Raw genomic sequence first — 15,909 nt, forward strand, 5'->3', positions numbered from 1 at the left:
TTAAATAATTTAGTAAATAAAATTTCCTGAGACCAGGTACTTTACTGAAAATCAACGACCCCAAATGCATTTTCTTCATTCACCAATTTTTGTATTCTGTCATCCAAGTAATTTGATTTAAATGCTGGCTTACTCTTTCTAGCCTTTTTCTCAACTCTTCTGACACTGTAAGAGGCAGTCATCACAAGATTATTTTGAATATGATAATATCCTATCAAAAGAGAAACCAGAGAGAAGTAATAAACTTCAAAAATAGTATATATACTGAGGAAAAAATCAATTAAAATAAGTTAACAATATAGTTTAAAGTAAACAAGAGTAGAGTTGTAACAAGAAAATATATATTTTTTAGGTCAGTAGCAAACAAGATCCTATTTTATTAATCTGGAATGATCATATCTCAAGTACATCCCAGAGAATTCTTGCTTGGATGATTGTGTTCAAAGGCCCAATGTATTTGTAAAACTTGTGTGCCTTCAGCAAGAAAAGAACAAAGACAAGGCATTAAAGAGTGGCTGAAGTGTTCTACGGTGATTCTGCTAAGTCCAGTGCATAGGATCGAAACTCTCTACTTGAAATCTCCAAATCAAGTCACTGCACCTCATCGCAACAGATTCAAAAGAATCATTCAGCAGGGAAACACAAGGTAAATCTCCCCACAGGCAGGCTGGGATTAAAATGGAGGTATTGAAAAAGTAGGAAATAATTCCACCAGCCAGGAGGGAAAATAAAAAGATGTCTCCTGAAACAAGGAAAAATACATACCAGTTGTACTAAACAAAGGAAAACAAAATAAAAGTATAAGTTTTACATCAGTAACATGGAAAAAGGTTTTTAAAATAAAATTAGATGGATACTTGCTGTTGTAGGGATCTTAGGGAAATAAATCTACAAGCAAACAGAATACGCTGAAGATATATGATCATCTGCTTTTAATTCTACAGGCCTTTGACACGTATGCAGTCATTAGAGGAAACAGAGTTTTCATTTAAAGTGGGAATTTGCCCAGCATCACGCTATGGGCTGAGCCACAGTGATGCCCTCTCTCAGTACGGGGTCCAGAGAAGGGAACAGTTAAGCAATAGTGTGTGGTGTGATAATGCAACAGTGACACAAGGTGTTACCCAAATCGTTATGGGGACACCTCGTCCAGAGGTGAGAGGTTAGGAAAGCCTTTTTGACGGCGAGGCAGAAGCAGAAGCCGAGGTGAGAAAGGATAGTTAGAAGGTAGCCAGGTGAAAAGGTATAATTAGTCAAGAAAGAGGGCAGAGCCCGTGAAGGTCCAGGAGTGAGAGCACAGAGGGCTCAGGGAGTGAGAGGAGTGCAGCGTTTCCAGGGCTAGGTATTGCTGGGGAGTCGCCAGAAAAGTCCTCTGGAGAACAGCATTCCTGGTTTTTTGCAGATTTTTCAAACTGTCATAGCCATCATTTTTGTATGGATGAAATGCAGTCTTTTTTTGTTTTGTTTTGTTTTTTTAGTATTGGGACCTCTTAGAATATATCCTGACAACAGACATTCAAACCAACCTGAAAATACTTGATCCAGACAAAAAGTAATAAAGCATTAAATTAAAAAAAAAATGAGCAAAATGGATATGTTGACTATAAGCATATTTAATCAAGGAGAACCCAAAAAATTAACCCACACAGAACCCATCAGGGAACCAGAGAGTGAGGAAAGACAAGTCTACAAACCAAATTTGAATAGTTAAACTTGTAAAGATAATTAAATTTTGGAGGGAAAATTTCATAATTTAAATCTGATTTGACTTCACTGTATATATAAAAAGAAATCATATGGCTAGACAAAAGTGCAACAGGAAAAGAAAGAAAGGCACAGATACCAGAAGTGGGAGAGGGTTCTGGGAGGGAACATCGTGACATAGACAGAGAGAATAAGTAAATATGTTCTTTCGGTTAGTACTCACAATCGGTTAGTCACCACCTGCCAAATGCGGATCAGATAATTATAATCAGCTCGTGTCTGTGTTTTTATTATGCCCAGTGCTTTTCTTTCATAAACTAATTTTTGAAATAACTCTCTGAAATAGGCGTTGCTATCCCCATTTTATAGATTAGTAAAATGAGGCTTAGAGGATTTATAAGGTTAGCCCCAGGTTGCCCAGGTGTTCCTGACACCTAAGCCCATGTAAGGTATTCATCCCTAATGGAAGAGAATATATAACTGAGAAGAGGGCCTAGTGAGATCATCTGGGGATTTGGCCTAAATTCTCCTCTAAAACATAACAAATAGGGAAGGGAGCCTGCATTTTTAGTAAATCTTTTGGGGACATTCCTGACTGCTGGATTCAATTTAGCATTCTTTGCTAAGACAAGCATTAATTTTTGCTCAGTCCAATCGTCTTCACAGTTCACAGATGCTAACCCTGGTCAGCTGTCTTGCACATCCATACCGATATTCACGAAGGAAGTTGGATGAGAGTGAACGCTCATAAGCAGTTTCCTCACGTCAGTTCAAAGCCCCCCCGGAGGGAAGTCAAAAGCCTCCTTCTATGGGTAGAAGTAGCCGTGGGGATTGTGGTCTCCAGTCTACCTCAGACTCTGCATCCAAGTCCCTAGTTCTCAACCATCATATGTGTTATCATCACTTGGGGGCTTTTGAAAAGTATTGACGCCTAGGACACACTTCCAGAGAGTCTAATTCAATTAATCTTGGTGTGGCCCAAGCACTGATCATTTTTAAATCTCCTCATGATGCTACAGTGCATCCAGGGTCGAGACTCACTGAAGCAAGCCAGTCAAGATAATCCCATGGCCACAGGCAGTTGCCTTAAGAATGGGCGTGAGACCCAACAATGCCAGTGAAACATGAGAGGAGAAAATATTTTGGAGCAATTCTGGGAATATTTTCCTAGATCTTAAAAATAGAAAACAAGGAAAGGTGTAGTTCCTCTTCTTTTGGACATTATCATATCTAGACTTGAAAGTTAATGTCGAGGACAAGAGAATGAAAAGCCTAAAGGAAACAAGGTCTTGATGATATTATTGATGTCTGGGATCCATCTTGCCTCTGGACCTCCAATTATGAGAAATAATAGATTTTCTTGTTGCTATTTGAGTCAGGGTTACCTATTACTTGTACTCAGAATCATCCTCACTGATCTAGCACATGATGCTAATAATTATACTTCCTATTTGTGTGACCAAATAATCCTGACAGTACATTAAAAAGTTACCTCAGTTTTCAACATTATTGCTCATGATTAATTGTATCATTATTACCAACACTTTCCAAACCATGCAAATTTTAAAATGTCGGAATTTATTCTATTTAGAAATTTCCTTACAATTCAGAACCTAAAAATTAGAGATAAGTCATTTTCTCTGAGTTTATTCCACTATGCTTACGTGCCCTAGCCCAATTCCTAATACTATAACAACTACAAGTAGTTCCAAGAACCTACTAACAATAAGCAATCTTGCTTCTTTATCATTCATTTGTTCAGATGGTCAGTCAGCAAACACTAACATTTACATTTTTTATGGACCAAACACCATGCTCCTGCTGGGATATAGAGATTTTAAAACATGTTACAGATAATATGAACAGGTAATTACAATACCATGTGATTCATTTATTATGGAGACTAATATAACCTGTGCAAGAGCCAAGGTAGGTTTATAGGCAAACAAAAGAACGAGTCTTATTAATTTATACTTTTAGTAAATCTCTAAATACCTCTGCTTAGAAACAACTTCAATAACTTCTAGGGAAACAGGAAAACATAAATAAAAAGTGAAAGCTCACTGGCCAAGATGAATAAAGGAGAGAAATGAGATACTTCAATTGTAGAGTTAGGAGTCTCATTTCACAACAATATAGAAGTACCAAAACTTTGATAGATGGATTTTTTTTAAACATCAAGGGAAGTTGTTCTCAAAACTGAATATTTTGCACAACCGTTTTATTTGAAGCAGAAGGGCACTAATAAAATTGCCTATTCAGAAAGTCATAAATAAGAGCAAAATATCCCTAGATCTTTAGGTATCAATTTTCCACATCAATCAACTCTGTTTTGCTAGAAAACTAGCATTGCTCAATAGTGTTTTGCCCATTCCCCAGAAATTTGGTTTTGCATAATATGACTTCAGAAATAACTGTCAGAAATACAACTGATTTGATTATACCCAAGATTTCTAAGATCGAATAAAGAAGTACTCTATAGAAATAGTTCATTTTATAAAGCTCCAATGTTTTCTTCTATTTTTCTCCTTACTCCTAATAGGAAAAATATTGACCGTGGGAAAGAAATAATGGATTGTATTTGGTTTTCAGATGCAGGTGCTCTTTGATACAATTTTAGATCCGAATATATGAATCCAAAACCCTCTTCTGTCAGTTCACAGAAATATTTGATCAGACATTGAGCTTGAGCAATAAAATGGCCTACATGTGTTTTAACAGCAGTTAATATCCCAAATATCCTGCCCAATTTTAGTTTTACATGATTAAGAAAATAGTACCTTGTATTTGAGTATGCATGTATTTGATTATTGAAATCTTGAAAAATACGCTAAAAAAAAACACTTAAATTTATTGGTTGTTACTTCAAAAAGTAATTATGTTGTATTTGCAAAACATTTTTTGCATAAGGACTATGTGTCCTAATAGTAAATTTGACCCTTAAATGTTATCTGATATTCTCTCTGGGAAAAAAATGGTTAGAGAATTTGATCCTCTAGCTACAAATTCTTTTACTAAAATCTTTCTCCTTCCTAAAAACATAAGTCTGAACCTTTAGAAAGACTGAAAAGGATTTATACTTTGGACCTGATAAGGATGATTTGCAATTATCCCAGCCCATCGTCTGAATGCTCAGATAGATATGCAGGTCCTGAGGAATCTAGCAAGGCTACAAGCTAAACTATTGAAGTAGTCCTCAATTTCTTTTATCTGGAAGATTCAATTAAGGTTTATGACAAATCCATTAAATGCAGGAAATAAACTCCATTCTGGAGCTGTCAAAAAAGGAACAGAGGATAAGCCAGGTAAGAGATCCTTGGGCATGCCTGGCACTAGTCAGATTTCATTGTCAGGTGATGGTCCCAGGAGTTGTATGGACTCATCCACTGATTGACAGCTCATTGGTGGACCTTTCAGTGTGGGAATAGTACAATACCAGAGCTCCAGGGATATAACTCTCATCACCTCACTACTCATTTTATATAGCTCCATATATTTTCAACTCTCCAAACTCAGGATCACCTAGAGGCTTCCTTTATACTGCACAGACACTAGGTGTGCTATTGACTTTCATGATAGGGAGACAACAAGATTAGCCCTGTGTTTACCTTTAAAGATTCTTGATGTCAACTAATTCATGATTTCAAAGCTTTTGACTCTCAAGTATATTTTTTAATAAACATTTTCCCATGAAACCAATGTTTTGATATATTTTGTATTATTTAAAAAATTCTATATACTAGCCCATGCAACTTTATCTCTGTTGAATAAACTATTTTAAGTACAGAACCATATTTTGAAGTACTAAAAATAGCTCAAACATTACCTCTCTAAACACACACGCCCACATACCCACCCCTGTTGTCAAGGAGCCTTAAGAGTCCAGATTAAGAACTATCATCTAACAGATCTTCAGAGGTCCCCTTTTAACACCAAAACTGGCCAAAGAACATTGTTTTTTTTTTTATTTTTTATTTTGTACGTATTCATATTTATACAGAAAATGTATGCCCAAAAGTCAAAGTAGTTTCATACTTTAAATTTATCTTTCTGGTATCTTTGTGAGGTTGGTAGAATCAATCTACAAGAAGAGCATTATGTTCAAAACATAGGGTTAAGGTTTAGATTTTTCAGGCAAGATTTTTTTCTCACCCATAAACCTCGAAGAAATTAAATTCCTAGTAATTTTCCTGAGTACATTTCACTCTAGGATCTCATCTCCACCCTGCCTTCTTCAGGCTCAAGGCTCTGTGTCCTGTCCCCACACAGGAATTCTCCAGACCTCCCCACTGGAGCAGACGTAGTCCAAGTTTGCACATTCTGCTCTGCTTTTCATTTCCCTCTTCATTTCTGGCAGCTGGGGATTTCTCTCTTTCTTGCATGCTCAGCTATGAATTTAAGGACATTTTTAGAGTATTTTACTCAGCATTTGTAGGCCATGAATTTAGAGAATCTTGTATTATTTTTGTTATCTCAATTTGAACCAAGAAAAGCCCATCTTTTAATATTATGTTCATGCATTACTTTCACATTTGAAAAAATTATTTTATATGACATCAAGAATCTTTAAAGGTGCCTGCTTTTGCCCTAATATTTTCCACTTAAACTTTAACCTAGATTTTTTTTAAAAAAACAGGCCAAATATTTAATTATTTAATATTAAAAAGCATTACTTTTTTAAACACACATGAAAACCTGGAAACTATGTAAAAAATCCAAAAATCCACATTTATAGATCAATTTGTTATTTTTCAGCTCTAATGGCCCATCTAACGCCTTGATCCTGCATTCTTCCAATCCCACTGCTGATGTTGCGTAGCTCCCACTTGTCACACCAAACTTCTTCACATTCCTGGGGATTCATTTCCAAGAAGAGGGTCTCAACTCTGGTAAATTTCAACACTGGCCCCTCTCTGACCTTCTCTCCTCAGTTCCCGACTCCGACTGGACTGAGTCCCACCAGCCAGGAGCCTGGCAACAGCCCAGGATATGCCTCTGAATCGTAGTCTCTGTGATTAGATCACACACCTGCCATCAGACGTCCCGGATACAATACTTGATCCCTAGAGAACCTGGCATGCCTCACAGATCTGACTAGCCTCCCTACGCAGCCTACCTGGTCTGGCTCAACTCACAGCCTCCTCAGCCCAAGCAGTGACATCCACTTCCTCTGACAAACATCACGTCACTTCAAGTAGGGCACAATTTCTGAATGTGAAGTACGAGACATTTCAAAGCTGGCATTGTTCTACAAGTATAGCCCACAATAAAGCAAAAGGACACTGTGAGAGAGAAAGGCAATTTTCTCCCACCAAAGAGAAAAGGCCCTTCTCACTGATAAAATTGCTGACATCTAACACCATTAACTCCAAGAAAAAAAAGAATTAAAGTCAGAGTGAGATGAATGAGGGTCTGGCCCTGGCTCTGTCCCTTGCTAGCTAGGAAACTTCGTCATTTAACCTCACTGAGGCTCAGTCTCATTATCTGCTTCAGAGGTCAGCTGGGAGAATTTTTAAATAAGATAACGCATGTAAAAACATATGTACAAAAGTTAATCTGTCAAATTAATGTAAAGTATGATACCATTAACACAGTTACTACTCAACCTCTTGGTCAGGGAAGAAAATTCATGAAAGACATGCAAAATTTGTTCTTAGACTCTGAAAAATTGGCCATATTCAACAAAGAATAATCTTACCCATTTAATTACTGACGGATAAATTTATATACTTCAAAAATTAGGTAAAGTAGGAAAGAGTTCATAAATAACAGATTCTTACATCTAATGCTCATCTACAATTAGAATAACATTTAGCCAAAAACATACATTTCTACCCTATATACCTTCAAACTATCCCAAGCACAAGGTGTGAAATATCAGTTAAATAGGTTAAAACGGGCAATACTCTGACTAATTGTAGTTGACATTTTAGAATGAATGATTGGAAGAGATATTATAGTGATTTGACCCACCAACCCAAGTGAAATTTAAAATTCCTCTGCAGTTTTGAAGTGGTCATTTAGTCTGAACTTGGACATTGTAACAGGGAACTCATTACTGCAACAAGAACCACTCCACATTTTCACTAATTTGAGATGGACTGCCTCACCCTGAAGCTTCTACCATAAAAAGCAGAATCAATGTGTGTATGGAGGGGAGGGAATGAGGAAACTTCTGGACCAGAAAGCCCAGTAAATAACATACACTTTTAAACTAAATGGACGTATTCATGAAAACAACCCAGCTAGGTACGGTAGAGGCTCAGAAAAGTGATGTCGTGATGGGATTACACAAATGAATATTTTTGTTTAGGGATTCAACAATGTGCTACAAATGTGATACTTAACCCTGAAATGAATCTATTAGGATTAAAAAAAATTATTGATTCAATGAAAGTTTAACAGTTTTAAAAAAAAAGCCAATCTAAACCCTCCAGTTAATCTTTTTCCCCATGTCTCCTTGTCTCCAAGTTAAACATCCTGTAATTTCAAATATACCTTTTGTGGTATGGTTTTGAGTTCGTTTACCATTTCAGCCACTATTCTTTGAACACACTCCGGATTATCTCTGTCACTTAAATTGTGGTGCTCGACAATGAAACAAAACACTTCAGGAGTGTATAACTTTGGTAACCTTTGTATTTCCAATCCTGGTAGCAACATACTTTCATGTTAATGCAGCCTAGGATTGTGTGACGGCTTGTTTACTTGTGACTATATCACACTCCTAACTCATATTGAGCTTTCTGGTAATCAAAACTCCTAAGTCTTTCTTGTATATCCTTTTTTATGTATCCTACCTATAGCACTTGGTCATTTGAGTTTTGGGATATGTATCCAGGGCCTTAAATGTATTCCTGATAATACTTCACTTTGTCAAATGTCTCCCTGTTTTAGAATAACATGGGTACCGGAATTTAAGGAGGCAAGGGTATAAGTGTGGCCATCTGCCAGTCAAGATCCCATCATGCAGTATCTATTCCCTTTCTTCCAGCTTATTCTATGCACAAGTTTGATGACTTGGAATTCTATACCCACGCCCAAGTAGTTAATAATAATAGCTAACTTTTTTGAGCATTCACCATGTGTTAGTGCTTTGATAACTCATTCACACGATTTATCCCATTTAGTCTTCACAAGAAGTCAGTGAGGCAGATACTTGCACCATTGCCATTTTAAAGATAAGGAAACTGCAGCTTACAAAGATTCAGTAATTGCCCAAGGTCACATTCTAATAATTGGTAGAAGCAGGATTTGAGCTCAGATAGTCTGAGCCCTAATCACTGTAATTGTGTGATACCACGTTGCCTCTGTCAATCATTAAAAAAGAATGTAATAGGGTCAAGGACAGAGTCCTAAGATAGGCCTTTAAGAAAATTGCCTGATGACACTGATGCACTAAATAATAGTGATACCAGCTCAATATGGGGTTGACATAAGGGAAGCCATATTGTAGAGGGGAAACCATATTGTGACTTGGAATGACTTCTGACTAACTCTGGACTTTATGGCCCCTCCCAGCTGCTATAAGTTGATAACTTTGTTCTTTTAAGTTCCTTAGGGATGTGATGACCCCCTGGGAGAGAGTCTATGCTGATAGCCATCATCAATGACAACTGCAAGATCAGGGTAGAGGGCATTGCTCCGGTCTCTGATGCATATCAAGTAAAACAAAGAACTGCCAGGAACTAAGACCAGATGGATGCCCCCACCCTGAGACCAGATGCCTCCACCCAGTAATCAGATGGATGCCCCCACCCTAGGACCAGATGCATCCCCCACTCACAGACCAGCCCCCTATATAACTGGCCTGTAGTCTTTGTTCTGTAAGATGGTTCTTTTGCACATGGGTCGGCCATCTTCCCTCTTGCTAGCAAGCTGTAATAAAAAGTCCTTTCTTTCCTACCACTTTGCCTCTTGACTATTGGCATGTCTTGTGGTGGGCAGTGGAACTCTCTTTTTGGGTGGTAACAGTAGTCTCTGAATATAGTCTTTCAACCATTCATCTAATATCATTAACACTCAGCTAATCATCCACCATCTTTACCCAAAGGTATCTTGAAAGACTTGGCCAATGCCTTGCTTTATCCCAAATACACTACTTTGTGCATTCCTCTGACCTACTAACCTAATAACTCCATCAAAGATAGAAACTAGATTACTGTGTTACCACACCAGATCCGTTTTTGCCCGCTGCTCAGAAAGCCAAACACAGAGATGACAAGATTGCAGAGAGAGAGACAGTTTATTAATCACAACACAGCCAAGTGAGGAAACGGGAAAATGAATCTCAAATCTGCTTCCCTGAAAATAGAGAATCAGGGATATTTATGGGGTAGGAGGCATGGTGGTCTGAAATGATTGGAGGTGAGGAGAGATGAGGTAACTGATGATCTGCACAAGCGTAGTCAGGCTTCAAGCCTCTTTGTAGGATGCATGTTCACAGAATGGCGGCATTAGCATGCCCTGAGGGTGGAGCTCCAACTTCTTGACATCAAAATGTCGCTTATGGGACACATGTCTGCGTGGGCTTAGTTGATGGGTTTGTGGTCTCAATCTGGCCTGAAGTGGACAAGGAGTTCCAATTCCTGAAAAAAATATCTCAAACACCCATTACCATGGTGACCCAGGCTTCCAGGAAGATGTCATCCATAGGAACCTAGTGGGAGTCAGATAGCATATTGCCTAAATAGCACAGGTAACAATGGGTAAGTTTATCATGCAGATTTAAGTCCTTGCCTTCCATTCTGATAAGTTTCTAGGTAAGGCCATCCCCACTTCTTCTTGGTACAGGGAAGAAGACACCCTTACAAATGGAAATTTCCTTTATAAATGTAAATGTATCTTACAAAGGGTAACCAGTACTAAGAATGGTCTTAGCAAGGACCCTCCCAGATACCTGGAGATGTCTATGGTGATGGCCTGTTCTGGGGGCAGGCCTCCCATCCCAAACTTCTTTGGTCAGTTAGTGGGGGTTGGGGCCATATTTTGAGCCGCCAATTCCGACCCCTTATAGTTACTAGCTGCTTAACCATCAATGGCTAACTGTTTGCCAGTTTCAACTGTGATGTTTCTATTTAATAAACACATATCAGCCTCCGGGAATCACTGCTGCCTTTTGCTGTCTGTTCACCAACCATTTCTTTAATCATTAATTCCAAAATCTTACCTAGAATCATTTGCTTGCCCAGACTATAGTTTATGAGAAACTTTTTACCCCCAAGAAAAATTGAAGAGCATTCTCCTGTCTTCATTCTTCCAATGCTATTCCTATTCTTTGCAATAAAAAATGTTGGAGATTAGAAAACCTTACCAATCTGTCTCAAATTTGTCCTTTAGAGCACTAGGTGACTGGGAGTGTAGCTAATTTTGTGTCAGCAGTACATAAAATGTGTTTTGAAGTGATATAAAGATGGCAATGAAAACTATAAAGTTCATGTTTATAAAATAAAGTAATGAAAAGTAAATTGTTCCTCCATCTGAAGTAAATTCATGTAATTCCTTTCTATAAAACCTGTGCTTGAAAGTAAGTGCTTATGGCACACTCAAGCTATTGATTTCTGCAAGTTAATAATTTCTACCAGTGGTATACAATCCCTAGATGGCTGGGAAAACATCTGTCAGCCTGTGTCATGTTCCAAAAAGTCAGGCAGTGGGTCAATAAAATTTGTGAGTGTCTTTGGTGTAAAGACTATTCTAGAAGATGCAGTGGAAAAATGTAAAGAAATGTTTAAATTGATTCAGGGACCAATGAATCTCAACGACAGCTCTCTGGATAAGAAAATAAAAAGTATAATTTGGGGCAATTTAATGCTCCTCTTGGAACAGACACAAACTTTTCCTGAAATGACAAGCTAGTTTAAATCTATATATTCTCAGGTATTTTTTCTGGTAATGGAAAAACATGTTTTAAAAGATGCTAGATTTTAGTGTGGTAATATATCCCATACTTTTGGGCTTTAAGCATCTTCTTCAGGCATGAGGATGTTTACTGAACATCGCAGGCTGTGGCTGGATGTCCACGAAGTCTTGGAATGGAGTGGACCTGACCGTTTATGTCATCCCAGCAGAGCAGAGTGTGGGAGTTACCCTGGGGGAATATGCCAGGCACTTGGCTCAAAAGCCGTGGCAGGAAGAACAAAAAAGGCCACTCAAGTAGACATTTGGTAGCAGGATCCTGAGAACCCAAGGGATCATAATCACATTAAAAGACAATTCTCAGTAAACACAGGAATGAAGAATGAGAATTAAAACGCCAGGATGTGATATCCCTGCACAGGCTGGAGTAAAACCCTTTGGACGAAGCGAGGAGAGAAATCCAGATCTAAATACAACAGATTGTTCTCTGAGCCAGATCTCAATAAGTGGTCCGATTCAGACTCTGAATGCAACAGATTGCTCTCTGAACAGAGCCTTGAGAAGGAAAAACTGATGAGAGTCATCAGGAACCTATTTGTAAAGTTATTTCAACATAGCTTTTAATTGTCTTCATTTTTAAAAAATCCTCCAGGCTTAATATAAAAAGACATATGAATCAGCTGGCTACAAGGGATATTGCTAGTAATACGCTGGGTCCTAACAGAATGCTGCGAGCTTAAGATAACTTTTTTCTTTCACTGTGGAGGTTACAGACCCAAAAACACCAAGAGAAGATAATTTAAATACCAAGAGTATTCTAACTTTTGCACTTCATATGCTTACTGTATAGTAGAAATTCAATAATACTTAATTAATTAATTAATAAAGGAGCAGATAATTAGACATAAGTATCTTCATACTCTAACTCAGCTTTATGGGATCTCCATTTCAAAACCTCTCAGGAGAACTTGGTAAAAATGCAGCAGACCCCAGACCTAGAACTACAGGAAACAGAATCTACAGAGGTGGAGCCCAGGAATCTGCATTTGAGTCAGACAATCTGGAGTCAGACTAGACTCTGCTGATTACTTGCCCTGTGGCCTTGGTGAGTCTCCTCTCCTCTCTCAGCCTCAGCTCTCTCATCCACAGAGTGTGCAGAGTAGTACCTTCTCCTAAGGTTGCCATGAGGAGCCATGAGATCTGCTCACAGAGCATACAGCACATGACTGCCATCCGCTTAGTGCAAAGGCCCTGGGAGAGTTGTTATATCAGCAAATGCCACATGGAGTTAATGACAGGACAGAACATTTTGATTCTTCCTCCCCCTCATCCCCAGCAAGAAATAATAATCACCAGTCATAATCATTAACAGTTAGGCCTTATTATTATTAAATACCAACCATGTGCTGAACAGAATCAAGAATATGCACTTGACATGTGCTCATACTTTCACAATCAACACAGCATTCTATCTATTGCACAGAAGCAAGCCTCCCACATCTTCATGGGTAGAGAATGCCAGGGCTGTTCTTTTCACCCAGACATGAGGCTCAAAGCCAATGGCCTGCATCTGAAGCCCAAAGATGTGTTTGTATCCCAAACTCTTACTAGGTAATAAACACCCTATGTCTGAAAAATAAAGCACATTTTCCTTCTGAAGGAAAAAAAAAAAAGATTTCCCTTAAAATTCTCAAGGGCAAGAGTTTTGAATGTGCGACAACCAATATCAAAATGTGGATTTACCGGGGGCAGCCCCGTGGCTTAGCGGTTAAGTGCTCACGCTCCACTACTGGCGGCCCGGGTTCGGATCCCAGGCGCGCACCGACACACCGCTTCTCCCGCCGTGCTGAGGCCGCGTCCCACGTACAGCAACTAGAAGGATGTGCAACTATGACATACAACTATCTACTGGGGCTTTGGGGAGAAAAAGGGAAAAAAAGGAGGAGGATTGGCAATAGACGTTAGCTCAGGGCCAGTCTTCCTCAGCAAAGAGAGGAGGATTGGCACGGATGTTAGCTCAGGGCTGATCTTCCTCACAAAAAAAAAAGAATAGTGCTGCCCTCAGAAAGCTGTCCTGACCATCATGGGTGTTAAAAAAAAAAAAAAATGTGGATTTACCGTCTTTTCGCACTCTTATTTATAGCCTGTAAGAACACACTGAAAAGGAAGTTCACTATCAAAGCTGTCTTGATTAAGATCTCATAAAACTATTCCAGATAAAAACACTTGCTAAAACTGAAATTCATTATCTGGGAATTTCCATTTCAGGCTATTCCTTTCAAAGATCAAACAAGATCTTTGGGTCAATAAGTCGGTCAATGATATTTATTGAGCATGTGCTAAGCGGATCTGTCTGGGAGGCATATTTGTTCACCATTTCGTAGTTAGACTTTGCAGTCCTGGAGATCCAGCAAAAAAAAGGCTTTCCCACTCAATAATGTAATATTTGTTGATAAAACTTTCTTTATATCGAGTCCTGTGGTCTACACTGTTTTTGTGATTACTACTGTTTTCTCTTTTTTCATCCGTGAGGTAGGGAGTGACTCCAACGTTACAATTTTCCAGTTTTCTGTAGCATTTGAGTTCAGTACCTTCTTTAAAATTATTACTTTCAATAATTTTCAGTCAGTTTTTTAAAATTTGTTTTTGTTGTTTTGAATTAAGATTCAAAATATCTCAAGAACAATAAAATGCAGTACATTTTCTGGACAAATGAAGGCTAGCGATCTAAACAAATGACTTCTTCATGTCAGTCCTCTCCAGGGTAAGGTGAATCACCTCATGCAATATCAGATCTGAATCACTTTTATATGCACTTAAAGGCTTTCCATATTATACCCAGTTTCCAGGCTCTTCTTTGTCATAAAAATTCTGGTTGAATGACTCCTTGGGTAAAGGGGAATTCTATTTTATTTCTCCCATTAGCTTAATTGGTTCCAAGAAAGATAGGGAATATTTAATGGGGTTGGAATTAGCTGGAATGTGTGAATTGGCATCAAGGACGTCACTCAACGATGAGGTCCCAAGGTGGGAATATCATTAGCAGGCAGCACGACTTCCCTATGACATAAGTTGACTGAAGGTGGCACAGAAGTTCAAAGTGAAAGGAGACACTGCTTCCCTTTGGGACATCCCCTTTACCCAGCTTTCCTACCCCGGGACACTGCAGCCCTTGGAGCTTCTCTCGTTGAAGACACCGCTTAAGACCAGGGCTGAGAGCTCTGCCTGACAGACCTGTTCTGGAGGCCCAGGTTTCCTTTTAGCTTTCAATTTCCTTCAGATTAGATGTGAATGCTGAACCAACAACCCAGGAGCTGTGGATCTCATTAGAATGTGCCAAAGAGCAGTGGTAAAAAAAGAGTTTTCATTTGAACTTCTAACCTGACAAATCTAATTTGCAAACTAGTGAACCTAAGGGAACACAGAGCCTCCCTGGTCAGAGTGAGCGTCCCACCCATGTCATTATTCCAGGTTACAGCCTGACAGCCTGTGAAAGCCTCACCGAGGCAAACTGAACTTCAGTAATCTCTTCATATTTTGAAAGTCCTTCTGCTAAAGAGGCTTGCTCTGAAAAAACACACGATTTTGTGTTTTACTAACTCAAACTTTCATTCATTCATGCTATAAGTACTTATTTAGAACCCACACTACATCAGGGAGAGCTGTGGAAAGCACTGTAGGGCAGGAGGTGGGGAACTCTCTTGGTAAAAGATAGTCCTGAACCTGGCCTCACAGAACTTAAAATTTTATGGGGAAGACAGATCATCAATACTACAAGTTACAACAATAATATATGATGAGTTTTATTACAGGAAACTAAGTGTAGGAGACCATGAGAACATATAAGAAGGATCTAATTTTGTTTTAGGATCAGAGAACGCTTTCCCAAGGAGGTGGTGTGTAAGCTGATCCCTGTGGGATAGGTAGAGGTTACCAAATGTGTCCGATCTTCTTACGCAGCATTTCAGATGCTCTCAACCTCACCCACTCATATTCCAGCTGCCATGGAGATGACCAGCTCTTAGTGGGCTCTGACCAACTATATGCAGTGGCAACCTCAAACTGCCTTGCCTCAGCCCTGCATGTCTGTTGACTCCCACACTGGGACTTCCCTGTTGATCCCTCAGAATTCGCTTGATGACTGCATATGTGCAACCTGAAGTGTGGGGGATTTAATAGCACGTGGGGTGAACCTTTGACCAGTGAGAGTGAAGGGATTGTGGATAAAGCCTTCCTCCTCCCTAACACCATGTACTGTCCTGGGAGGAGTTAGCTTCTCAGAGGGCTATCCAGCATGGCTGAGCGATCGATCAGTCTCCCTGAATGGAGACTCCATTTCACATCTTT

At 39.0% G+C, this 15,909-nt stretch overlaps 1 long non-coding RNA gene across 16 annotated transcripts in view; it reads right to left on the reverse strand.

Annotated features, from left to right (window-relative positions):
• Positions 1–15,909, reverse strand: part of LOC147917415 (uncharacterized) — a 225,669-nt gene that overhangs the window by 32,416 nt on the left and 177,344 nt on the right. The window lies entirely within an intron of this gene.

This window comes from Ceratotherium simum, chromosome 3 (assembly GCF_057802395.1).
Source record: "Ceratotherium simum simum isolate JZ-2026a chromosome 3, ASM5780239v1, whole genome shotgun sequence".
NCBI lineage: Eukaryota > Metazoa > Chordata > Mammalia > Perissodactyla > Rhinocerotidae > Ceratotherium > Ceratotherium simum.